Source organism: Hyla sarda, chromosome 6 (assembly GCF_029499605.1).
Source record: "Hyla sarda isolate aHylSar1 chromosome 6, aHylSar1.hap1, whole genome shotgun sequence".
Taxonomy (NCBI): Eukaryota; Metazoa; Chordata; class Amphibia; order Anura; family Hylidae; genus Hyla; species Hyla sarda.
The window spans coordinates 97,179,946-97,207,445 of NC_079194.1; the positions used below are offsets into that span (position 1 = coordinate 97,179,946).

Sequence of the window (27,500 nt, forward strand, 5' to 3'; positions counted from 1 at the left end):
ACCATATGAGATAGTTAACAATATATTAGTTCGGACACTTACGCACGCGGCAGTACCAATTTATTTACTTTTTTATTTATTTATTTATTTTTTTTTACACCTTTTGGGGATAAAATGGGAAAAAATTTACATTTTACCTTAATTGGGGAAGGGTATTTTTCATTCCCCCCCCCCCCACACACACTTTAATAGGGGGACTATTTGTCGCAATCACTTCATTTCTAATACTGTTCAGTGCTATGCATAGGGCATAGCACTGATCAGTATTATCAGCGATCTTCTGCTCTGGTCTGCTTGATCTCGGACCAGAGCAGAAGACCCCAGGAGACGGCTGGAGGCAGGTGAGGGGACATCCGTCTATTACAGATGAGATGAGATCCCTGCGGCAGTGCTTCGGGCGATCCGATCATCCATATTAATTGCTGCACTGCTGCAGAGGCCGTGATCTATATTGATCACGGCACCTGAGGGGTTAATGGCAGACATCGGCGCGATCGCTGATATCCGCCATTACTGGAGGGCCCCCAGCTGCTGATAGCAGCCGGGGCCTGTCGCACATGACTGAAGCACTGGTCCAGTGCTTACGGTCATGTTCATGACGTATATGTACGTCATGGTGCGTTAAGTACCACCATGAAGTACATTTATGTCCGATAAGGGGTTAACAGCAAATTTGTGACTAAAATGTGCATTCGCTTCTATTTAATGTGTGGTCACCTTTTAGTTCCCTATTAAAGTGGTTATCCACCATAAGGTGATTTTAGTACGTACCTGGCAGACAGTAATGGTGATGCTTAGGAAGGATCTGCGCTTGTCTTGGGGCTAAATGGCTATGGTGTGAGATTACCAGAACACTGTGGCTAGCTTTTTGTGAACTGGTATTTCTTGTTTGACCTTTTTTTTTTTTTTTTTTTTTTTTTTTTTAACTGCAAATCCCACAATTCCATTTTCCTCCCTCTCTCACATCAGCCACCCCACCTATTGAAATATAAATTAGCTTTAACCCCTTCCCGCTATTGGACGTATGCATACGTCCAGGCGAATTACGCATTCGCGCAAATGGACGTATGCATACGTCCAAGCGATCTCCTGCTCTGCCGCGGGCAGCGCAGGAGATCGCGGGTGGGACTCAGCTGTCAATCACAGCCGGAGTCCCACCGCAGCTGCCGGGGCCGCGTTTGCGCCGGTCCCGGCAACATTAACCCCATAGATGCCGTGATCAGTGATCAGTCAGATAAAATAAGGGGGATCGGGGGTGTCCAAGACACCCTCGATCCCCCTTGAAGAGATAGGAGTGAGGTGGCAGGGTTGCCACCCCTCCTATCCCTGCTATTGATCGGCGGAGCGGCCGACCAATAGCAGACTGGGGGCGGGGGGGTTAAAGTTCGGTTCCCCGCGCTATGCCCGCCCATCGGTGTCCGGGCACAGCGGGGGGAACCGTGTAGTAGCGGCGGCAGCGGCGGTCACTTACCCGGCGGCGGAGCTCCAGATGATGGCGGCGGCTGTGATCACGGCGGCGGTGGAGGTGAGTATGACGCCGCGTGTCCAGGAGTCTGTTGCCTAGCAACATCTGCAGGGCGACAGTTTAGAGAGTGGTCTCTAAACTGTCGCCCTCCAGATGTTGCAAAACTACAACTCCCACCATGCCTTGACAGCTGTTTGCTGTGTTGGCATGCTGGGAGTTGTAGTTTTGCAAGATTTAGAGGGGTTCAGGCTAGAGATCACTGACAGTGGTCTCTAAACTGTAGCCCTCCAGATATTACAAAACTACAACTCCCAGCATGCTCAGACAGCAGTTTGCTGTCTTAGCATGCTGAGATTTGTAGTTTTGCAACATCTGGAGGGCCACAGTTTAGAGACCACTGTCAGCCTGAACCCCTCTAAATCTTGCAAAACTACAACTCCCAGCATTCAGGAACAGCAAATGGCTGTCTCGGCATGCTGGGAGTTGTACTTGCGTGCCTCCAGCTGTTGCATAACTACATCTCCCAGCATTCCCTTTGGCAATCAGTACATGCTGAGAGTTGTAGTTCTGCAACAGCTGGAGGCACACTGGTTGGGAAATACCGAGGTAGGTAATAGGTTCTATTACCTAACTCAGTATTTTCCAACCAGTGTGCCTCCAGCTGTTGCAAAACTACAACTCCCAGCATGCACGTTCTGTCAATACTTTGGGGGGTGCAGTTTTTGTAATGGGGTCATTTATGGGGTATTTCTAATATGAAGACCCTTCAAATCCACTTCAAACCTGAACTGGTCCATGAAAAATAGCGAGTTTGAAAATTTTGTGAAAAATTGTAAAATTGCTGCTGAACTTTGAAGCCCTCTGGTGTCTTCCAAAAGTAAACACTTGTCAATTTTATGATGAAAATATAAAGTAGACATATTGTATATGTGAATCCCCAAAAAATATTTGGAATATCCATTTTCCGTACAAACAGAGAGCTTCAAAGTTAGAAAAATGCAAAATTTTCAAATTTTTAATCAAATTTTGGGATTTTTCACCAAGAAAGGATGCAAGTTACCACAAAAATTTACCACTATGTTAAAGTAGAATATGTCACGAAAAAACAATCTCGGAATCAGATTGATAAGTAAAAGCATTCCAGAGTTATTAATGTTTAAAGTGACAGTGGTCAGATGTGCAAAAAAGGGCTGCGTCCTAGAGGTGAAAATGGGCTGTGTCCTTAAGGGGTTAATCCATTCAAAAGACCTGTGGTTTTCAATCAGGGCACCTACAGCTGTTGCAGTAGTTGCAGATTGATCTCTCCATCCATTGAAGCAGACAGGCTTCCTGTCATCAGATGACTAGTGAGTCAGGTCTCGGCCGCATTGCAAGCTGGGAAAAATCTGAGACAACAGTCATTTTGTATGCTGTTAAAAATAAATATTGGAGGGAAAATCGCATAAGAATTGTAAGAAAACCGTCAAACAGGTACAGACACTATATTATGAACTACACTAACTTTACAGCCCCTGTAGCATAGTCAAATAAAAAAAAAAAAATTCTGTAATACCCCTTTAAGCTCACAATCTAAATTATCCATCTCAAACATGTTAAAGGACAATTTCCTAGGTAGCCAATAGCCATAATTGTATTGAAGGAAGCCTGATAGTGGCTTCCAACTCATCCCTGATGGCAGGTGTTGGGGTTGGATTTTAACTTCCCAGTCCTTTTGTTCCTGGGGATAAGATGTCAGTTTTTTAAGCAGTTTTTGCGGGGGTGACCACAGGTTCTGCCTTTCAGAATAAATATTGTTTTTCCCATTTTTTTTTTTTTCTTTTTCCCCCTGTCATTTCACTGTAAGCACCTGATGTGTGCTCAGCACTGAAGAGCTAGCAGAAAATCAATAGCCATTAACCAGCTCACTTTCCAGACAGGACATATGATGAATCAGTCCACATACCCCCCCGGGTCTTTTTAGGTCTGACTGTCAAAAGGATAAAATCGGCAAAACGGTCAACAATTGTGAGACTAATGTCCCATTTAGAAACCTTAAGCGACATTGGTGGAAATGCTACAGCATTGTTCTTAAATTCAGCATTTCATAACCCTGCGTTACTTAATACTTTTATCATATTGAATATTCTTCTTTTAAGAAAATGTACTGTTGGTTTTCATGTTAAACACTTTGTTATAAAAACATACATCAGTCTAATAAATCCACAAATCTAAGGATTATTGCTAGTAATCAGAATATTGGCAGACTAGGTGGACCGAATGATTCCTATGTTTTGGCACATTGGCCCACATTTATCATTGTAGGTGTAAGTGGAGCATTTGTCTACACCCTTTTTTTGTGTGCTGGTAATGTGTAGGAGAACCAGATGTATTAAATGGTTACAGAGCATTTTTGTGCAGGTCACATTCGCTGAAATTTCTCTCTTCACATACACCAAAAAGCTACACCATGTCTGCGCTTGTGTAGTTTTAGACTTTTCAGTGGCTTTGCGCCTTTTTTTTATTTTTTTATTTTTTTGCTCCTTTTCACAAAAGGCGCAGTTGATAAAACCCTTCCATATCATGTGTGTTACCAAAATCTGTGGATTGCAACTCAAGTTCATCAGAAATGTTTAAACAAAAAGGGGCAAAACACCCTGCTTGCTCCTTTTTTTTTTTTTTTTTTTCTTTTTTTTTTTCTTTTTTGCGCCTTTTCTAGACACAAACAGTCTAAAGACAGTGATAAATGTGGGCCATTATGCTTCTGTGATTTGAATTATCACAGTCAGGATAAGAGTGATACCTAGGGCTGGGCGGTATACCGGTTTATACCAAATACCGAAATTTTTTTGCTGCACGATATGAATTTTAACCCATACCGCAATACCGGTTTGGCCCCTCCCCCTCAGGAATGAATGAATTATCAGCCCAGCATTGCGCTGTTCTGCTTCACCCCCCCCCCCCCACCAATTATCAGCCCAGCGTAGCTACTCACATGTCACCCGCAAGCGCTGCCCTCCTGGTCCTCCTGTTTTGTTGCAGCCACCGGCGCTGACACTCTATACCAGTGGTCTTCAAGCTCCAGATGTTGCAAAACGACAACTCCCAGCATTCCCGGACAGCCAACAGCTGTCCGGGCATGCTGGGAGTTGTAGTTTTGCAACATCTGGAGCTCCGTAGATTGCAAACCACTGCTCTATACTGTATCCCTATGCCCAGGCTGTAAAAGGTAAACAAAATAAACTTTAACTCCCCTTCCCCGTCGGTCCAGGTCAGCTTCCTAGGGAATGGAATGTCAGAGAGCCGTCAGCCTATCACTGGCCGCAGAGATGTTCCGCCTCGGCTGGTGATGGGCTGAGGGCACTGTCATGTAAGAAGCCGGCTTCTTACATGACAGTGGGCTCAGCCTATAACCGGCCGAGGCGGAACATCGCTGGGACCGGTGATAGGCTGACGGCTGTCAGACGTTCACGTCGCCAGCGTAAGGCCAACGTAGGAACATGCGTTTATTTTGTTTACCTTTTGCAGCCCGGGCATAGGGATACCGCACAGTATAGAGTGTCGGCGCCGGCGGCCGCAATAATCAGGAAGACGAGGAGGAAGCGCTTGCGCGTGACGGGAGTAGTACCCCGATGGGGACAGCGCTGGGCTGATAATTAATTTTGGGGGAGGGGGGGAATACCGTTATATACCGTGAAACTGCCAAAGGTTACAAAAATACCGCAATACACATATTTGGCCATACCGCCCAGCCCTAGTGATACCTAATAGATAATGCATGGATAACAACAGATCACACTCGTCACAGGTCACAGAGCATGCTCAGAAGACTTTCTCATAGACGTTTAAATGGGTGTTCAATGATTAGAAAAACATAATTGCCATTTCCCTAAAGTGCCACTCTTATCTCCAGTTTGTGTTTTGGTACTGCGGCTCAGTTCTATTGACGTGAATGGTGCCGAGTTGTAATACCACATACAACTTGAGGACGGGTATTGGACTGTTTTTGAAAGAAAGCAGCTATGTCTTTCTAATCTTTGATAACCCCTTAAATTAACTTTTTAAGACTACAGGTTCCTATGGTCCATGTAACTTGGTGTGTGTGTGTGTGTGTGTGTGTATATGTGTACATATGAGAGATTTACACCCCAAGAACACTACTGCCCAGATGACTAGAGATCAGCGAACCTTGTGGCTTGGTGGTTGCTGACTTTAGCCCAGATAATGTAAAGAGACTTTCCTAGGACTGTATCCACCTTTTCCAGCCCACCGGAGCACCTGAAAGCTGAACTTATTCATCGCACTCGATTTTTCATGCTACCTCCATATATTCCCACACGAGGTCACTTCACATGTCGGGAGGGGAGGGGGGTGGAGAGGAGATGGGATGGCGTCCGTTTCGCGGCTACACGCTACTTCTGCTGGTCCCATCATCTTCAAGTTGTTTTACTCAGTGCTTCTATACACTCACTGAGCACCGGTATATGCCATGCGAGTGACTGTTGTACCATTGCATAATGGGCTGAGTCGAAGCGAGATCTTTTAACCGGTGGATGCTGTAGCAGTGCCATCTGCGCTTTCTTGATAAACTGTAAACGTATTCATGTTGGCTAAAGTCAGCAACTGCTGAGCTGCGAGGTTCGTGCAGAATCAAAGTACTGTCATCTCTACAGATAACTATTTGGGGGGGGGGGGGGGGGGGGAATGAAGAGAGAGAACGTGTAGATTTGAAGCCAACATGTAAAGTATTTTAAGCAATGTTGAGCCATGAGATTTTTTTGCCTTTTGGTCGTTAGTTGTAATACAAGAAAAATTTGTTCAAAGCCATTATATACCCAGACTATTAGACCTATCATGTACCAACTCAAGAAGTCTTGGTATTGCAACCATTATACTGACAATAAACGTACTCCTATGGTCATCTGAGAGGCTCCTATATCAAGGATATTGCAAAGAGTTCTTTCACCTATTGCTCGATATTCCCCTTTCATGTTTTCCCTCTATATTATGGTGCATTAACGTTTCCATCTTCATGTATCATCCCTGTTGTGACTAAAAAATGCCCAAATACTCCCCTAAAAAAAAACTTCAAAATATAAAAATACATTGCCCAACCATAAGTTATGGTGGTGAAGGGGGCAGCTGTACAGAATGGTAAGGGCTTCTTACATGGCTTTTTATACCATGGTGTCTAAAATAAATTTGTTACATTATTCATCAAAGAGTCATACGGTGTCAAGACAAACATGCTGTACTTTAATATACTTTTAGTGAAGCAGTGCATCCTTAGCATTGGGAAAACAGATGTTGCTTTCCGGACTTGAATTGGTACGAAAAAAAAAAGCTGAAATGAGAATCTTGTGTAAGACTGGAGAGGTTGTGGCTGATAAGTTTATGTAGCTCCGTGAAGGGCCGGCCCTGCCAATTACTGAAGAGTCCTAGATGGTGGCATAAAATGCCTGAGAACACTTTACTAATTGGAAAGACAGGAGCGGGTGCCATCCATGCCGCTGCTTTATGAGGTGACATTAACTTCTAGACATCTAGAAACCTTTTTTTTTATGCTTTACAGTGAAAGATCTGCTTCTAAATCACAGTATAGCGTACACTTATTCAAGGATCTAGGAAGTGGAATTTGTTTGTGAATATTATTTTTTTTTTCTCCTCCAGTAATGCTAGCTTTCAGTGGTCTACTTGTTGCATCACAAGAACTGGAGCCTTCATTCTAGCCACTGAGCCTAATAATAAGCTCACATTTCCTGTTCCATAGAGGAAGACTATTGTGCCTACGTCTATAGGGCTTGCTATAAAGAATCTCTCTCTAAGATGCCTAAAAAGCAGCCTATAATGTATTAAAATTATAATTATTTTTTTTTTTTTTTGGCCCATGTTAAGACTTTTATGTAACTTAAAAGAAATAAATAATTGTCAAAGGTCTAATCTTTGCCTTGATGGGTTTCATAAAGATTTTGTGCTGTAAAGATTCAAGAAATGTGCAGGCTGGATTCTCGGATAAAATTCCTAATCATTAAATGGGTACTCCGGCCCTGGACATTTTATCCCCTATCCGAAGGATGATCGTTGGGTGGGGGGGTTGTATTCCATTTGGGTGGGATACCCGATCCACAGGCTGGCATCCGGGCATTCTGAACATTTTGAGAAATGACAGCAGATTCCTGTAACTTTTTTTTTTTTCTGTAGCACATGGTTCCTTTTTTTTTTTTTTTTTTTTGTACGTGGTTAATTTGCCATCTTCCTTTTTTTTTTATTTATTTTTTTTTTATTTTTTTTTACTATTTTAATTAAATTGCAATATTACTGTGTATTTTATGGCTATTTTGGCCATAAGGGATGAAGTGTTGGAAACAGTTGCTCTTGCTTGGATGTTGACGGGGCATGTGGGAGTCATTTTTGCTTGTGCACACCTGACCTTCATGGCTGATGACATTCGAGTGGTTTTGGCCTTTCTAACTATATGGTAAATATGTTAGTTTCACTCAGAAGAAGCATTTCACTTCTAGAAATAACTGGTGCGGGGGCTATTATCTGTTTGGTGGTGTGAAAATTAATGTCTCATAAGACTGTATATTCAAGTTGTTGTTTTTTCCACTTATACAATTTAATTTACACATAAAATATCTAGATAATGTATTTTTCTTTCTTCTCTCACTTCTACTCTCAAGTGCTGCCAGTCATTCTTTCATTTCCATAATAATTTCATAGCTGGTGACATGTAGTTGTTTTATATGCTAAATTATGCAACAAATGTAAAGACATATGCATGAATAGATCTTTGCAAACAGCAACATATTTCATCTACACTGCACTCTCTCATTCTGTGTAGTCACAGATACCCTTGATCCCGACCTTTTTTAACTTCATCTTCTCTGTTTATCATCTGACCAAAATTTAAATCTTGTTAACCCCTTAAATGGGCACTGTCATCAACTTTTTTTTTTATTTTTTTATGTTGTAGTACTTATGTATTACAACATAACTCTAACATAGATACAATATTTTAATTAAAAAAAAAATAAAAAAATTTACATTTGAAAACCTGCCACTAGGGGTCTCCTTCCTAGTGGCCGGCTGCAGCTTGGCATGACTTCACGCTTGAATTCAGACCGATGCCGGCCGGGCAATCGGTCCTTAATCAGTCAGGCAGCGTTCGCTCCCTGCCTGTCAGACAGGTGGGAGCGAGCACGGAGAACAGAAGATGCGCACGTTTGCTCCCTGGCCTCGCATGCCAGCCCTGCCTCCTGGCATATATGCGTCCCTGATGCCGGCCTGTCCTGCATTTTGATATGCATGTATTCTTTGGGGGGGGGGGGGGAGCGGATTGCACGGTGGCCGCGGCTATGGAGAGGTATAGGTACGCTCCCGTGTACGGTACCCTGTACATTCACGTGTGGGGGGGGGGGGGGGGGGGGAAACCTCCAGCTGTTAGAAAACTACAACTCCCAGCATGCACTGTTAGACCGTGCATGCTGGGAGTTGTACTTTTGCAACAGCTGGAGGCACACTGGTTGGAAAACCTTCTGTTAGGTTCTGTTATCTAACTCCGTATTTTCCAACCAATGTGCCTCCAGTTGTTGCAAAACTACAACTCACAGCATGGACTGATCGCCGAAGGGCGCGCTAGGAGATGTAGATATACAACAGCTGGAGGTACGCAACTACAACCGCCAGCATGGGGAGAGTTGTTGTAGTTTTGCAAGATTTAGAGGGCCATGGTTTAGAAACCACCGCACAGTGATCTCCAAACTGTGGCCTTCCAGATGATGCAAAACTTCAAATCCCAGCATGCCCAGACAAACTGTGTGGGCATGCTGGGAGTTGTAGCTTTGCAACATCTGCAGGGCCACAGTTTAGAGACCACTGCACAGTGATCTCCAAACTGTACCCCTCTAAATCTTTCAAAACTACAAATCCCAGCATTCCCAAACGTCTGTCTGGGCATGCTGGGAGTTGTAATTTAATTTTGCAATATTTGGAGGGCTATAGTTAAGAGACCACTGTATAGTGGTCTCCAAACTGTAGCACTCCAGATTTTGCTAGGCAACTACTCACCGGCTTCCGTAGTCTGTACCAGGGAGCCGTATGTCATCGCCGCCGCCAAGATTCACAGGTCTCAATCTCCCATTTTATATCAGGATAGTTAAAATCCCCTATTATCACATTTATTCTGATTTTGCTGCCTCAGTAATTCTTGTTTGTTTGCCTCAGTAATTGATCTTCTGTTTCTTCCATTATGTTTGTTGGCTTATAGCAATCCCGTATCAGAATTTTTTAGTTTTAATCTCCATATATTTCTACCCATAATGACTCCACATTATCGTTTCCCTCCCATATATCCTCCCGCAGTGCGGCCTCCAGACTGGATTTTACATAAAGACAAACTCCTCCCCCTTTCCGTTTTGTCCGATCCTTCCTGAATAGACTATAACCCTGTATGTTGACCGCCCAGTCACAGCTATCGTCCAACCAAATCTCTGTTATACCGACACTATCATAATCCTCCTCAGACATCAACCACTCCTCCAGTTCCTCTGTTTTATTGGTCAGACTTCTGGCATTAGTCAACATGCAATTCAAAGGTGTATTATTTTTAATTTTTTTTCTTCCTATGACTCCTATCCCTATTAACTATATTCTAACCCCTCCCTCCTCTCCTCCCCCAGGTACATTAATAAGTACCCCGTCTCTTATCTACTATATTGTCCCCTTTATGTTGTAGGTTCCCTTCCCCCCCCCCCCCCCCCCCCCAAGTCCCCAGTTTAAACACTTCTCCACCCTTCTAGCCATCTTCTCCCTAAGCATGGCTGCACCCTCCCCATTGAGGTGCAGCCCGTCCCTAGACCTGGTATCAGACAGCGAAGTCGGCCCAGTTCTCCATGAACCCAAACCCTACTTCCTACACCAGCTTCTGAGCCACTTGTTTACCTCCCTGATTTCCTGCTGCCTCTTTGGTGTGGCTCGTGGTACAGGTAATATTTCAGAAAATATTACCTTGGAGGTCCTTGCCTAAAGCTTGCAGCCTAAGTCCCTGAAATCATTTTTAAGGACTCTCTACCTACCTCTTACTTTGTCATTGGTGCAAATATGTACCATGACTACTGGATCTAATCCAGCCCCACCCAGCAACCTGTCAACCCGATCCGCGATGTGCCGAACTCGAGTGCCAGGAAGACAACACACTGTTTTGCGACCCCAGGCTTTGTGACAGATCGCCCTGTCTATCCCCCTAATAGAGTACCCCACTACCAGTACCTGTCTGGCCTGCCCTGCACTCCTCCCTCACTCCTTTCTGGAGCAGACATCCCCCTGACGGTCAGAGGCAGAGTCCTGCTGCAGTTCTGCTATGTCTGAAATGGCATTCCCCCCCTCATCCGCCAACCGGGCAAACTTGTTGGGGTGTGCCAGATCAGGACTAGCCTACCTGACACTTTTCCCTCTACTCCGTTTTCTAACTGTAACCCTGCTAGCTGCCTGACTGTCCTCAGCCTCTGTCCCACTATCCTACCCCACCTCTACCCCAGAGAGTACTTGCTCAGTGAGCAGAAGACTCCTCAAAGTTGTCAATGCCTCTGTTTTGCCAGTTGCTCCCCTAGATCCAGGATCTGGGCTTCCAAATGAACAACTCTCACACATCTCGCACAACAATATGCACCCTCAAACTGCTGTTCAAGGATTGCAAACATTGTGCCAGATGCACACTGGACTGCCTTTTCCAACATGCAGGCCATACTGGATTTGATATCTCTTTTGAGTATGGTTAGCTTCCACAAATCTATAAAAAGCAGTGTCCCTGTTTGTGTTATTTTTTTCCCCAAAATGTTTTTGAAAATTAGACAATAAATACAACCACAGGACAAGGACACTCCCCTTACACCCTGTAAAATATGTAAACTCCAAGAAAAAGACTTGAATCTACATATAACAATTTCATTGTAATGTCTGTATTAAAATTCCATGCATGTGCATGGGATTGTCATATTAGTCTTTATGGTTAGGTAAAATTGACATGACTTCCAAAAATTGTTTTATTTTTCTGTACCATGAAAAAGTTTGCCATGGAAATGAGTAGCATGTCACTTCATTGGATACTACTGCTTCTGCTGGGGTTCTCCTGCACGTCAGCTTTTGCATTGGATTTCTGTGTAATGTGAGTTTATCTTAAAGGAAAGCACGTACAATGACGCCATGTCTAAAATGTAAATTGGGTATTACTGGGGTACTTATCCTAAATGTGTTAGTATAATGCTGGTTTCTTTGGTCCTCCAGGATTTGTACTATTATTCCTATATGTGCAAAAAGAGGGATTGTCCAGCGCCAGACTTAGGAACAGCACTTTTATTGCATAGCCAAGGAAGACATCACACCGGATTCAACAAAGTGATTGATTCGTTTCGGCCTCACATGAAGGCCTTAGCCATACCTTAGGTATGACTAAGGCCTCCTTGTGTGGTCAAAACGCGTCACTTTGTTGGCGCACAACTCAACAAGAGGTCAGGTTTGCAATAATAAATCGGGGTCGCTATGTGTAAGCCTTTAGGCATTGTCTTTTAAAGAGATCACATCTTAGCCTCTTGTACTATCCTATATGTGTTACTGTCTGATTGTTATGTGTAGCAGGCAAGTTCCTCTTCCTACTGCTACGGTCTTTAACATAAATACACAAGGGTGTATACCATCCATATTTTACGAGCTGACAAACTTATTTTGATGATAGAATAACATTGTCATCTGAGGAGGCCTTGAAAGATAACTGCTTGATATTGACAGCAGCAAAGCTCTCCGTCACTTTCAGCATGTCCTGTGATGTGCGCAGAATGCTGATAGCACAAATATAGGCCCCTAGCCGAACAGCAGGATGTGTTGTGACCTTATTAAAAGGCTCTCGGAGACATCAGATGTCACTCATTGTATCAGTTCATCTTCCCTCGTCGAGTCTCGTCCTCTCATCGAATATCTTCTCTGAGGAGACGCCGTTTTTGTGGCAGATTCTCAATGTTTGATTGACAGGACAACTTTGCGTTGGAATCTTGAAACATTTTTTTTAGGTCTATAGTTTTTGTGTGGTTACAGTTTAACCCATGTAATGCTGTGCTGTGGCCTACGCAAGACTACTGAATGCTCAAATTTTTCTTGCCATGATTGTTAATGTTAACTACAACTGTCAATGTGAAAAGCTTTGTTAGGTGCATTTGGATGCATGGTCATGAAGGGGTGTGTTTTTAAGTCTTTATTATACGAGAAGACGTGTATGTTGCATATCTATGGTTTTCTTTAAAGAAAATCTATCACCTGCGCTAACCTGTTGGTACAGACACACAGTGCAGGTGACACTGAGGATTACCATACTTGTCCTGATCTGTGTTTTCCTGCTATCTTCTTCCGTATCTTCCATTCCGGGGCCGACTTGGAGCATGGGGTGAGCGTGAAAGATGGCAAGAGCACGGAGCAGAGATGGGTAATTATGGTTTATCATCAGGGTCAACTGCACTATCTGTCTGTACCGATAGGTTAGTGCAGGTGACCCTAATGACAGATTTCCTTCCAGCGTTAAGCGTGAAAAATATGCTGTGGTAAAAGCCTAACATGTATTTCTGAAATAATTTTAAAAAAGTGATCTTAAAAAATCTTGAGCAGCAAATGTTCTGTCTTTCTTTGAACCTTATTGACAATGATTTAGGCCCTTTAATTTTTTTTTTCTTTTTTTTTTACATTAGCGGATGCTAGACAGGCTAAAGCAGACATAGCCTATGTTTACTACCTCCAGTGGTTGAAGGAGCCCATGTGGCTATTTTCTGCCTGAATCATTTTTATTGTATACATTTTATTTTATGTTTTTGTATAATTTCTGTTGGTGAGATATACCGTGGTGCTCAGAGATGAGCGGTTTTTCTATAGGGCCCAATGGCGGACCATTCCATAATATAGTCCTAGTCCACATTTAAAATTGAACACAAACAGTCTCTTCTTGAAATTGGTCTAGTATGCAGTGTGGTAAAGTTTGTCTTCATCTAGTCTCGGTCCAGTTTACATAGTTGTAACGCTTATTGTGGTGTTTATTAGAAATATTATATAAAGGAGATAAAAGAAAAAGGGAAGGACGACAGTGCCACGTGTAATCCTGCGAGTGCTAGGGAATTGGGGTGAGCTTCGGGATTATGGACTCTCACCTGGTAGGATTAGACAATAGGCAAATCACCCCTATACCTGGGGTATATCAGGGATTGCCAGCCGTAGGAGCTTGACTGGAATCCGTAGCAACTTTCCAGTAATGTAAAGTTGCAAGGAAAAAAACTCCAAAAATGGCGCTATCCCATATAAAAGTAACAATGACTGGTATGGTGAACACAGTCATACTTTATTAACAAGACAAACAACGGGTGACATCCATGAGCAATTGAGACCTCCATGAGAGTTGCTCATGGATGTCACCCGTTGTTTGTCTTTTTAATAAAGTACGACTGTGTTCACCATACCAGTCATTGTTACTTTTATATGGGATAGCGCCATTTTTGGAGTTATTAGAAATATTGGCAGAGATATCTTGCCTTGTTCCATATGCATGTACCGATACACTTCTAATCCATTTTAGCAACGTGAGATTTTCTTGTGCGTTTCAGCAGCAATATAATGGGCACAGTTGGCCACTGCTGTTTGTCTCTTATATTCCAGATTTTATTTTGTTTTTTATAATTTATATTGACACAGCGACTCGACTTTGTTTGTGAAAATATTCTCTGAAGCAGCTGGGTTTCATTTCATATTATGTAGACCGAGTATATATAAGGTAACAATGGCTGAGACTGGCCGGGTAGGAAAGCTCTTCTAGTAAGTCGCCCATATGGAATTTCAGAGCCCTCCGCACTCCCATAAGATCTCCTGCCTTTTATAAAGATTTTCATCAGAAAATGAACTGCTTACTCTGTATCTACATTCCCAGCTGAGGAAATGGATTGCTCTGGGAAGAAATCACAGTTTAGAGGACCGCATTTATCTTGGGATAAAATTGCCTGAGATACAATGCAGGAAGAAACACATTTACATAGATAAAGTCTGAGTTAATGGCTCTCATGGAACCCGCGTGCAAAAAGCCGCTATTTATAATCAGGAACGTGTTTGATACCTCGAGTAAAAAAATTACTGCGGTGGAAGGGTAGAAACTATTTAAAAAAAAAAAAAAAAAAAAAAAAAAAAAGGAATTTTGTGGAGATCTATCAGATGTTGTGCAGAGGAAAAGTGGCACACTTGTCTAAAGCAACCAGTCAGAGGCCTACTTTATAATTAGACTTAGGCCCCTTTCACACTGCTGTTGGTACTCAGCAGTGTGATGGCTGCTGCAGAATAGTGGGAGAAAAATTTCAGCATGTGCTGTCTTTTTCTCCCACTATTCATAACGGCGCCCGGTGGCCCCCCATAATAGTAAATGGGAGCCACTGGGACCCATTGTTTGCCGTTGTGCTCCGTTAAAAGTACAGCCATTAAAGAGAACGGCCTTTGATGGCCGTTCTCAACGGGTAGAGCAATGGCAGTGTGAAAGTAGCCTTAATCTGGTTGCTATGGCCAACTGCACCACTTTTCCTCTGCCCAGGTTTTGCTAAATCTCCCTCTGTTCTTATATAATGGTAACTTGGTATTCAAGCTTTGGAACATAAAGACCTTCATGAAAAACCTCTGATAATCTTTGTAAGTTTTTGTCTTATCGGAAGACAAACAAACAAATCCTGGAATGCAGTTTAATACTGAGAATGCAAATTCTTAACAAGCAATATTAATTTCTGTCTCTAGGGGCGCTGCAGGGATAAGGTTACAGTTTAGTTTGGTAGTGGCTGGGCTCCATCTTGTTGGTATTACAGTAGTTGGTTGATTGTCCTCTCATATTAACCTTAAAGGGGTACTCTGCCGCTAGACATCTTATTATGCCCTATCCAAAGGATAGGGGATAAGATGTCTGATCATGGGGGACCCCTGCGATCGCCCTCCTGCATCTGGTGTTCATTTAGAGCATTATGTGCAGCGCCGGAGGCTCGTGACATCACGGCCACACCACCTCAATTCAAGTCTATGAGGGCTTGCATTGAGGGGGCATGGCTGTGATGTCAAGAGCGGGGTGTGACCGTGACATCCCAAGCCTCCGCATCACCAGTCATCTGGCACAGAGCGAAGTTCACTATGTGCACTGGATGTCTGAGATCGTGGGGGTCCCCAGTGGCGGGACCCAGCGATCAGACTAGGGATAGGGGATAAGATGTCTAGGGCCGGAGTACCCCTTTAAAGGGAACATGTCATTAGATTTTACCATATAGAACGTGTGTCACATTTTATAAACTACAACTCTGTTGGCTGTCCAGGCATGCTAGGAGTTGTAGTTTTGCAGTTTTGAGACCCTGCCTGAATTAAAGATCTGGTAGTAGATCGCCATACATTAAGGAACTGTGGAAGGAGCTTACGGGTTATCAAAATCGCTGGGGGCGCTGTTTCAATCTCTAAAATTGCTGACCATTGTGGTTAAAAGCAGTACTGCAGTTTTAAACATCCAAATTACAGAAGGATGATAGACCTATGACATAAACAGCGGATCACATTCTTTATAATGGGTAATAAATCCTCTTAATACAGTACACCAAATCTGCAGCCCCACAGTAGCAATATCAGGATGAAATAGAATAAAGATGGAGCATGAAGATTTTATTTATCTTAAAAGAACGTGACTCGAGATCTAATATCCCATTGTGTCACCAGGGTAATCTTCAGCCGATAACGACACCTTCATTTGCATTTTTCTTACTTTGTGTTGTATTTTTTTTTTCCGCCTCCTTCCGTCCCTTGAAGCACATGTGTTAGGAATTGAAATTGCCGAGCTCGGCTGCTCTGTGTTGGCAGTAATCTTTCTGTTTTTATGTAAAAAATGAGGTTGCAAACATGAGCAGCCAGTGATGTATTTGGGTTATTGATGGGAATTGAATTTGCAAAGGGAAAATGGGATTTGGTTACAGTCTGAACTGATAATGATGTAGCCCAAATGGATTTATAATGGTCAGTCATTGTTTTGCTCCTGCTGTGAGGTCTATCACATAAAATGTATGTCTCCAACAATAAAAGCGGCGCGGGCTGCTCATATGAATACACTCTGGATATCTTTTGTTTTGAAAAAGATACCGAAGATCTAACATTTTTTTTTTTTTCTTATAGCAATGCAACCCATTTTTCCCATTTTTATCAGCCAGTTGTTCAAGAAACATTTTTTGTCACCTTTTTTCTTTCTTTTTCTTTTATTGTCTTATTTATTTTTTGTTACTTACTTACTTAACTTATTTATTTAAGAACACACTTTTGTACTGTGTGTGTGTGTTTGTTTTTTTGTCTTTTTTTTTTTTTTTTTTTCCTCCCCTCCTTCTTGTCTGGGTTTTAACTCCTTAACGATAAATGTACGTCCTGATGCACTGGTACTTCCCGCACTAGGATGTACATTTACGTCCTGTAAATGACCCGAGCAGTGGTGAAGTTGGACATCAGTGTAGGTCCCCTCACCTGCCTCCGCTGCTCTTGCAGGGTACTCTGATCTGCCTTCCTATGTATAGCACTGAACAGTATTGGTAATCTGATTGCTATCACTAGTCCTCGATGGGGACATAGAAAGAGAAGAAAAAAAAATGTGAAAAAGCGCCCCCCCCCCCCCAATTAAAAATTGAAATCACCCCTTTTCGCCTAGTCATATCCCTTCCCTAAAATAAGGTGATTAAAAAGTCGCACATATACAAAAGTGGTACTAAACTACAGGTCATGGCACAAAAAATTAGCCCTCATACAGCCCCATGTACAGAAAAATGGAAAAGTTAGAGGTGGCCAAAATAGGGAGAAATTAAACATACTTTTAGTGTGTGTGTGTGTGTGTGTGTGTGTGTGTGTGTGTGTTAAAAAAAAAAAAAAAAAAAAAAAAAACCTGGGTAGAAACCTAGCATAAATGTGTTTTTTTTTTTTTTTTTTTTTTTTTTTTTTTTTTTTTTCACATTGCAAGTTAAAAAAAAATACCTGAAATCCCATGATTTGCAGCAGTCTGTAACATACAATTTCTTAGGTTAGTGCGTATCGGCCAAAGGGTCTATTACAGACAAAAAAACACGTTGTTTCGTGCCAATAAATTTATTTCAGACCATCCTTTCATTGGAATGAGTAGTCCTATTTTTCTTGCAATGCTGTCATTAAAAAAAAAGACTGGACACTTAGGGTCTATTCACATGGCAGAATCTACGCTTGTGGAATTCCACCACATATTAAAGCCCATAGACTTCTATGGGATTCTGCATTCCCAGTCACACTTCTGAATTCAGAAGTGTTATTGAAAGTGCATAATCCCATAGAAGTCTATGGGCTTTAAAGGGGTATTCCGGGATCTAAGCTTGGCTTTAAAGGGGTACTCCGGGATCTAAGCTTTTATCCCCTATCCAGAGGATAGGGAATAAAATGTCTGATCGCTGTGGGGGCCCTCTGCTGAGACCCCCCCGCGATCTCCCTTCAGCACCTGCATTGTATGCGGGGCTGTGTCTCCAGTGTTAAACTTCCATGTTTCGGAGACTGGAGACGAGACGTAACGCCACGCCACACCCCCTCAATTCAGGTCTATGGGAGGAGGCGTAAATATAGATTTCCTGTAGACCTCTATACGTTTCTGTGAATTGTTTGATGCATTAAGTTGAGTTGCTGTTCCGATGCTTGCAACATAAATTTCATGTTATGACCAAATACCAGTTGTGGTAACAAAAAAAAGATAAATTAAACAAAAATGCGTTTTTTTTTTTTCTTTTTTCAGTCTATGTAATCAATGACTAAAGGTCTGCCTACTATAAGGGAAATCTGATCTAGACAAGGAATGGTCTTATGTAGACATTTCACTATTGATTAACATATTTTTTTCTTAGAGCGTAAAGACTATGCCTTTTGAACCTGCAATCACAGCAGGGGAGATTTATCAAAACCTGTCAGAAGAAAAGTTGCCCATAGCAACCAATTGGTGCGCTTCTTTAATTTTTAACAAGGCCTCTGCAAAATGAAATAAGCAATCTTCTTGGTTGCTATGGACAACTGGACAGGTTTTGATAGATGTACCCGTGTGTGTTTTCTCAACTGCTCTGAGCTTTGGGATTTTCCAGAGCTCAAATTCGCCACATTTTCTATGGAAGCTTTAGTAAATATGTTGGAAGTCTCCTTTTTGGCAACCACGTCTCTTTTTCAAGTGGCCACTCCCCTTTTCCTGGTTTTCTATGTAAAATGAAAAGTTGGTCTGGTTTTTTTTACTTTGTTTTTATTAACTTTTTTAGCGCAAACACAATTTTTGGCACAAATTCTGGGGCACAACCCGACAAAACAGGTTGGGTTTACAATAGTAAATCAGGGCCATAGTTTTTGGGGAAAAGTTCCAGGATACATTTTTATTTCGACATGTAAATCTCTGCTCATTCTGGGCTAAGTAGTCAAATGGGAGGCCCTTTTCAGTGAGCCACAACATTTTATGTAGAAGTATCTATTAGAGATGAGCGAAGTTACAGTGATTCGATTTGTCACGGACTTCTCGGCTCGGCGGTTACTGACTTTAGCCTGCATAAATTAGTTCAGCTTTCAGGTGCTCCGTTGGGCTGGAGACTCTCGCCTAGGACTGTATCTACCTTTTTCTAGCCCACCGGAGCACCTGAAAGCTGAGCCAATTTATGCCGGCTAAAGTCAGCAACTGCCGAGCCGAGAAGTTTGTGACTAATCGAATCACTGTAACTTCGCTCATCTCTAGTACCTATATAAGGAGCACTGTAAATTACTGAGTAGGACCTCTACATGACTACTTGACCCACAATGGGTAGAGGTTTACATGAATAAGTTATTCTGGAACGTTTCCCACAAAGCTACATATCCATCTGCTTAGCCCCTCCTGCTCTATATAAAATGACACCTGCAAATTACGGTAGACTGAATTTCATCACGGCAGGTTCCTTTTAAACAAACCCAACCTTTCTCAAAAATTTTTTGGGATCTGGAAGATTCATGTGCGTTGGTTTCGGTCAAAGAATGCCATCTAAAAAGGATATTCTGTATTGTATGCATGTTTTTTTAATTTAAATTTTTTTTCCTTTATTATAATTCTTTAAAGGGGTATTCCGGCCTTAGAAATCTTATCCCCTATCCAAAGGATAAGATGTCTAATCACGGGGTTCTCGCTGCTGGAACCCCCGCGATCTCCATGCAGCCCCCAGCATTCACGAGGGGCTTGGCCGTGACATAACATCTGTCTCGGGAGATGCGCCTGGCACAGAATGCTAGGGGCCGCACTGAGATCAGTCATCTTATTCCCTATCCTTTGGATAGGTGATAAGATGTCTAAGGCCGGAATACCCCTTTTACTATTAAATAATAATAAAAAATAATTATTATTATTTTTATTTCTTTAAAAAAAATATAAAAAAAATTCTAATTTTTTTTTAAGTGAACACAAGCTTTTTTTATTTTATTTTATTTTTTTATTTTTTTTATTTTTTTTTTTACTCTTCTCAGATTGCTTGCCACCATTTTTGACACATACAGCCCACAGTAGCGTTACACCTAGAATCCGACCTACAGAGGATGGCATGTGGTTTATTTTGTACACAAATATTCAAGGCCTCCTGAAGATTCGGCTGATCTAAAATCTTTTTCAGCACAACTGGCTGCTGCCTATTAACACTGTTACCGCCTGATGTGTCCCACCTACTAATCTAACTGGTTTGTGAAATGTAGAGGTGTTTGTGAAAAAAGCAGAGATAAACCACATGCCTCTGTAATCATTAAACGGCCCAGAAATAGCTCGAACAGCTGTATGATAGCGGTACTATACAGGTTCTTCCTGCTGGGTTACTGCATGGCTTATTAGAATCTATAGTTAGTTTTTATAACGTCTGGGAAAAGTGGGTGATGAGCCATCAACAAATATTGGTGGGGGGGGGGGGGGGGGCGATTTGTGGATGATGCACCATTTCCATCGCCTTTTTTTTGTGTGTGTGGGGGGGGAGGGGTGAGAAATAACGTAACATTTTCATCGGCTTTACCCACACCACTCAATTTTCAAGGTTCCCGAAAACCAGGAATCGCTCAATTACACGCAACATGTCTAGAAGGTAGTAACCGTGTCCAACCGGGGTATAGAAAATATTTTATTTCTACATAAGTGTAGAAGTGTTTATTTTTATGAGAATAGAATATTTTCCCCCAATTAGTTAGTTAACGCAAGGACCTTGATAACATTGCCAGCCCCGTAGACGGCAGTGTATTTTACAGAAGGAATGAGCAAGATTATTCCTTCTTCCATTGAAATTTCATCATGTGCAGTGGAATCCCATTGACACTGCTTCGGGAATATCAGTGTGAATTTCCAGTCGGAAATTCTGTAGTTTGAACCAAGCCTTAGAGCAGCTCTTCCCAACCAGGGGGCCTCCAGCTGTTGGCTGTCCGGGCATGCTGGGAGTTGTAGTTTTGCAACAGCTGGAGGCACCCTGGTTAGGAAGCACTGCCTTAGGGTATGTACAAACAGCGAAATGTATGCCTTGGAAAATTTCCAGGCTTACATTCTGCAGAGAATGGGCACAGATAGAATATGCTGGCGCTAGAATCCTTTAAAAGTGCGTAGTCTCCATAGATGGCGATGCATTTTTCCGAGGAGATTTTGCCGAAAGAATCGCCGTTTTTTTTCTTTTGGCTGAGGCTGGAATCAAGATTTCCGCAGTAGCTGTTTCTGCCTCAAAAATTCCGCCTTGTACACATTGCAGCAGAATTCTATTGAAAGCTCTGGGATTCTGCTGCATAAAGCTGGGTGGAATGACCAAATATGTTTACCATGGTATCTTTGTAACTTATGGCAGTTCCACAGTATAGTACGGTATCTCTTACCCCCCCCCCAGCGGGGTACTACTCACGTCATCCACAGGCACTGCCCTCCTCGTCCTCCTGTTTGTTGCGGACCGCCGGAGCTGTCACTATACTGTACGCTGTATCCCTATGCCCAGGCTGCAAAAGATAAACAAAATAAACTTTAACGCACCTTCCTACATCTGCCTCACGCTCTTCCTGGGGACGGGAACATCTGAGAGCCGTCAGCCTATCACCGGCCGCAGCGATGCTCCGCCTCGGCTGGTGATAGGCTGAGCCCAGTGTCATGTAAGAAGCCGGCTTCTTACATGACAGTGGGCTAAGCCTATCACCGGATGAGGCGGAACATTGCTGCGGCCGGTGTTAGGCTGACAGCTCTCCAACGTTCCCGTCCCCAGGAAGCAGGTCCGGACCAACGGGGGAAGGCGAGTTAAAGTTTTTGTTTTTCTTTTGCAGCCTGGGAATAGGGATACAGCGTACAGTATAGTGTCAGCACCGGCGGTCCGCAACAAACAGGAGGACGAGGAGGGTGACGTGAGTAGTACCCCGATGGGGACAGCGCAGCGCAGCCCTGGGCTGATTAATTGGGGGTGGGGAGAGCAGAACAGCGCTCGCGGGTCACATGATTAGTTCCCCGATGTGGGGACAGTGCAGCGTTAGGTTGATTCATTAATTCCCGAGGGGCCCAACCGGTATTGCGTTATGGGAAAAATTCATATCGTGCAGCACAAAAATTTCGGTATTCGGTATCAACTGGTATGCCGCCCAGCATTACTGCTGCAACAGAATTTGAGCTGAATTTGGCCGGTGGCTAGGTCTTCCCGCACATTTGCTTTTTCTGGCGGCCCTAGTACCGCAGCGTCTTCTTTTATTTTTTTTATTTTTTTTTTGTAGACAGCGATGCATTTCCGAGCGCAATTCACAGAAATGTTGAACAGGATTAATGGTCCTGCGGACACCAGGTTGGGGGTTTCCACGTCAAATTTTGCCATGAGCACAGTAAGCAAAAGTAAGCAGCAAGCAATGGGACTCTGCTGCAGCGAAGATTCCTAGTTGAATATTCCTGTTAAATTCTGCTGTGTGAACATGACCTAAGGCTATGTTCACATGCTGGAATGTCCTCACCGAAGATCTTGCCGTTGCCGGCATAACATGCCGGCACTGAGAGCGCACAGGAATGCACAGTCTCATAGACTGCTTTGCATTCCGGGAGGTGTCTGCAGATTCATTCTTTCTGTGGACTCAGAAAACGGAATTTCCGTGCAGGAAACATCTGCCGTGGATAACAGAATCCCATTGGATTCACAGAACGGAAATTTAGATGTGGACATTTGAACATGGCCTTCGAGTGTATAATAGTAGCTAGTCTTTGACTACTCAGGAGGTGGGTTCAGGGAAAATGGTCAATGAAGGGGGTGGAGGTCATTGGGGGAGATAGCTAGATAGAGATATGTGTGTGTGTGTATATATGTATATGTATGTGTATATATATATATATATATAATATGTATGTATATATATGTGTGTGTATATATATATATATATATATATATATATATATATATATATATATTCTCTATCTATCGCTAAATGTTTACATAGTTTTGAGCTCTGATACTGATGTTAAAGGGGTACTCTGGTGGAAAAACCTTTTTTTTTTTTTTTTTTTAATCAACTGGTGCCAGAAAGTTAAACAGATTTGTGAATTACTTCTATTAAAAAATCTTAACCCTTCCAGTACTTATTAGCTGCTGAATACTACAGAGGAAATTTATTTTCTTTTTGAAACACAGAGCTCTCTGCTGACATCAGGAGCACAGTGCTCTCTGCTGACATCTCTGGACGGTTCTTAAAATGGACAGAGTAGGAGAAAATCCCCCATAGAAAACATGCTGCTCTGGACAGTTCCTAAAATGGACTGAGGTGTCAGCAGAGAGCTCTGTGCTCGTGATGTCAGCAGAGAGCTCTGTGTTCCAAAAAGAAAAGCATTTCCTCTGTTGTATTCAGCAGCTAATAAGTACTGAAAGGATTAAGATTTGTTTAATAGAAGTAATTTACAAATCTGTTTAACTTTCTGGCACTAGTTGATTTAAAAAAAATATATATATAATTTCCACCGGAGTACCCCATTAAATGGGAAGTTGGATGACTATACTCCTCCCATGTCATCTGTCTGTCAGTGTGTGTATTTATAGAAGGGTTAGATCATAAGCCTTTAATAACCCAATACCGACCACAAACCTTTAGCAGAAAGGCCAAGATAAACTGACATAACCTATATATGAATTGTAACCGAACACGGGCATACTTAAACTCTGCAAAACGGCTGAATGTTCCCTCCGTTGCATGGTAATCTGTGTTGATCTAGATAATACATCACTAGAAACAAGGAAACAGAATGTAACATCTGTAAACTAAAAACCCAGACAGATTTAACACATTGCCAGGTGCGCGGTGTAAATTGCTACTTTCTTTGTTCAGATTCTACAGACTTTCGTTAATGTCTCTGAATAAATTCTACTAAAGACTGTTGTGCGGTTTTATGTACTGCAAGGTCATGTCTTGTAGATAATTTTATAGTGCAATATATAATTATTGTAGTGCACTTCCCTCTACATAAGGTGTCAAAAATAGGGGCCTTGTACGGCTGGGTTCATGTTTGTCTGACGTCCGGCTCCGTGAACCCACCATAAACCTTCCTCAACAATGACAAAAGTGCAACAGGTGTTTAGGATCCGGCATTCGTAGATTTTGGCAAATTATGGATTTGTAATATGGCACTTGTAACTGGTTGTACTTCCCTGTTTTATATTTGTGGCTTGTTCCTTCACATGTCAGCTGAAGAAAAATTTTCAGTAGGAGAGAATATGGTTCCTCGGTGAGGCACAATATAGCAGTGCCCACAGGCTTATAGTACACACGGGTGATTTTCAAGCTTTACTTTTTCTATTAAAGTTTAAAATGTTTTAAAATAACAAATCTACTTGTGTAACGTGTCAAATCTTGATGCCTGTTCTTTGCTGCCATCATGGTGGGAAGTATCAATGATCTTTAGCGGGAATCCTATGGTCTTTAGACATTAGTAGTCAAGTGCCACGTGAGGGTCAAGAGTCAAGCATGTTAGAAAAAAAATGGAGGTTCTTAGCAAACCATCTGAATTCCAAGTATGTATTTTTGTAAATTCTGTTCACCCATACAAACACTGGGAGAATGTCAAAGCTCTTTGCAGATGTTGTTCTTGGTGGGGTTTGAACTTAGGGCTCTGTTGCTGCAAGGAAACAATGCTAACCCCTGAGCCACTGTGCTGCTCTTCTGGACACTCTAACCAATTTAGTTTTGTAACCCCCTGCATATATATGCTGCTAGAGCTGTTGATCCACAGTAGTCAGGTGGTGTGCCTTTAACCCTTTAAGGACTCACCCTTTTTCCGTTTTTGCATTTTCATTTTTTCCTAATCACGTTCTAAAAATCATAACGCTTTCAATTTTGCACCTAAAAATACATATGATGGCTTATTTTTTGCGCCACCAATTCTACTTTGCAGTGACCTTAGTCCTTTTACCAAAAAATCCATGGCGAAACAGAAAAAAAAAAATCATTGTGCGACAAAATTGAACAGAAAATTTCATTTTGTAACTTTTGGGGGCTTCCGTTTCTACGCAGTGCATTTTTCGGTAAAAATAACACCTTAGCTTTATTCTGTAGGTCCGTACGGTTAAATTGATACCCTACTTATATAGGTTTGATTTTGTCATACATTGGAACAAAATCCTAACTACATGCAGGAAATTTTATGTAAAAAATTCTCTTCTTCTAACCCGTATAACTTTTTTTCCGCGTACGGGCCGGTATGAGGACTCATTTTTTGCGCCGTGTTCAGAAGTTTTTATCGGTACTATTTTTTTGTTTTGATCGCTTTTTATTCATTTTTTCATGATATAAAAAGTGACCAAAAAGACACTATTTTGGACTTTGGAATTTTTTTGCACGCACGCCATTGACCATGCAATTTACGATATATTTTTATAGTTCGGACATTTTCACATGCAGCGATACCACATATGTTTTTATTTACAGTTTATTTATTTTTTTTTTTTTTTATGGGAAAAGGCGTGTGATTCAAACATATTTTTTTTTTTTTTTTTTTTTTTCTTTTTTCATCGCGATGTCCCGATCAGCCCGGCTGAGCTGCCGGGAACAGTCTACTTTCGTTCTCAGATGTGGTGATCAACTTTGATCGCCGTGTCTGAAGGGTTAACGGCACACGGCACAACGATCGATGCCGCGCGCTGTTAGCCCAGGGTCCCGGCTATGATTAGCAGCCGGGACTGACCCGGTGTGATGCGGAGTCATGGTGTGACCCCGTTTTTAACACCGGGACCAGGCTTAGGGTGTACAGGTACGCCCTAAGTCCTTTTTTATTCATATCACCTGGCTCCAGAAAGTTAAACAGATTTTCAAATTACTTCGATTAAAAAAAAATCTTCCAGAGGAAGTTGTGTAGTTCGTTTTATTCTGACAACAATGCTCTTTGCTGACACCTCGGTCTGTGTCAGGAACTGTCCAGAGTAGAGGTCAATCCCCATAGAAAACCTGTGAAGACAGTTTATGACAGAGGTGTCCGCAGAGAGCACTGTGGTCAGACAGAAAAGAACATCATCTGCTGTATGCTCCAGAGGAAGTGGAGTTAAGTATTAAGGATTAAGGTTTTTAATAGAATTAAAGGAGTATGTCAGGATTTTTTTTTTTTATTTGACTATGCTACAGGGGCTGTACAGTTAGTGTAGTTCATAATATAGTGTCTGTACCTGTGTGTGACATTTTTCTCACAATTCTGTGATTTTTCTCTCCAAAATTTATTTTTACCAGCTTACAAAATGACTGTTGTCTCAGATTTTTCCAAGGCTGCGATGCGGCAGAGACCGGACTCACTAGTCAGCTGATGACAGGGAGCCGGTCTTCTTCAATGGATGGAGTGATTGCTTGGTGGGAGAGAGATCAATCTGCAACTAATGCAACAGCTGTAGGCACCATGATTGAAAACCACAGGTCTTTTGAATGGATGCAGCTCCCTTATGTTTCAATGGGTGGGGTGGCCGATGTTTGGGGGTGAGGAAAATGGAATTATGGGATTTGTAGGCAAAAGAAGGAAAAAACAGGAAATGCCAGTTCACAAATTTACAAATCTGTTTAGCTTTCTGACACCATTTGATTGGAAAAAAGTTTTCCACTGGAATACCCCTTTAAGTACAACAAAGTCACAAGGTAAACCCCTCTAAGGCAACATTTGTAAAACTTTTTACATAATGACATCTGGGTTTAAAAAAAAAAGAAAAAAGTGCTAGATTGTTTTGTTTGTGTTTTTCATGAGGAAACAACAATTTTATGTCTTGTAGTACTTAGTCTCTGCTTTTTAAGTTATTTCTCCAGTAAAGACTCCAAAAGGGAACATAATGCACGTCTCTCATTAATTTCAAGAGAACTCGGTTGCTTTTTTTAATACATGTAATTTTGCCTTATTTTTTAACCTCTATTTTCTATTCTTTTTATTTCTTTAGTAATCCTTTTAGAGGTCTACACAGAGACCAAAAGCTTCATCTACTTTCTGTAGTCACTAGATAACCCTTTGTTTGATTTATACTGTAATAAACCATAATTGCCTTTTTAAAGGGGTACTCCGCCCCAGGACATCTTATCCCCTATCCAAAGGATAAGATGTCAGATTGCAGGGGTCTTCACGCTCCCTCCCATAGACTTGTATTGAGGGGGCGGAGCCGTGACTTCACAATGCTCCGGCCCCTGTATCACCCGTCATTACGCACAGAGCGAGTTTGCTCTGTGCAGTAATGACAGCAGGGTGTAACAGCCGAGATCCCGGGAGTCCCCAGCGATGGGACCCCCGCGATCTGGCATCTTATCCCCTATCCTTCTGATAGGGGATAAGATGTCCTGGGGCGGAGTACCCCTTTTAAGCTTTTATTGGATATTTTTTGTTTCTTGCTCTTTTAATGGATGTTGTCCTTGACACTTCTTTCTATATGCTCTTTTAGGGCACACAGACATCATTGGGGGAGAGTTGTCTTATGGGAACCCTCAGTGGCTTATAGGGAAGAGCAGCTAACAACAAGCTACAGCTCATAATGAGCAGAGTAGATGGGCA

General features: G+C 42.2%; 1 protein-coding gene across 1 annotated transcript in view; it reads left to right on the forward strand.

Moving 5' to 3' along the window:
- The window catches only part of PTPRG (protein tyrosine phosphatase receptor type G), a 530,620-nt gene that overhangs the window by 24,989 nt on the left and 478,131 nt on the right, over positions 1-27,500 (forward strand). The gene's annotated exons all lie outside the window — the stretch shown is intronic.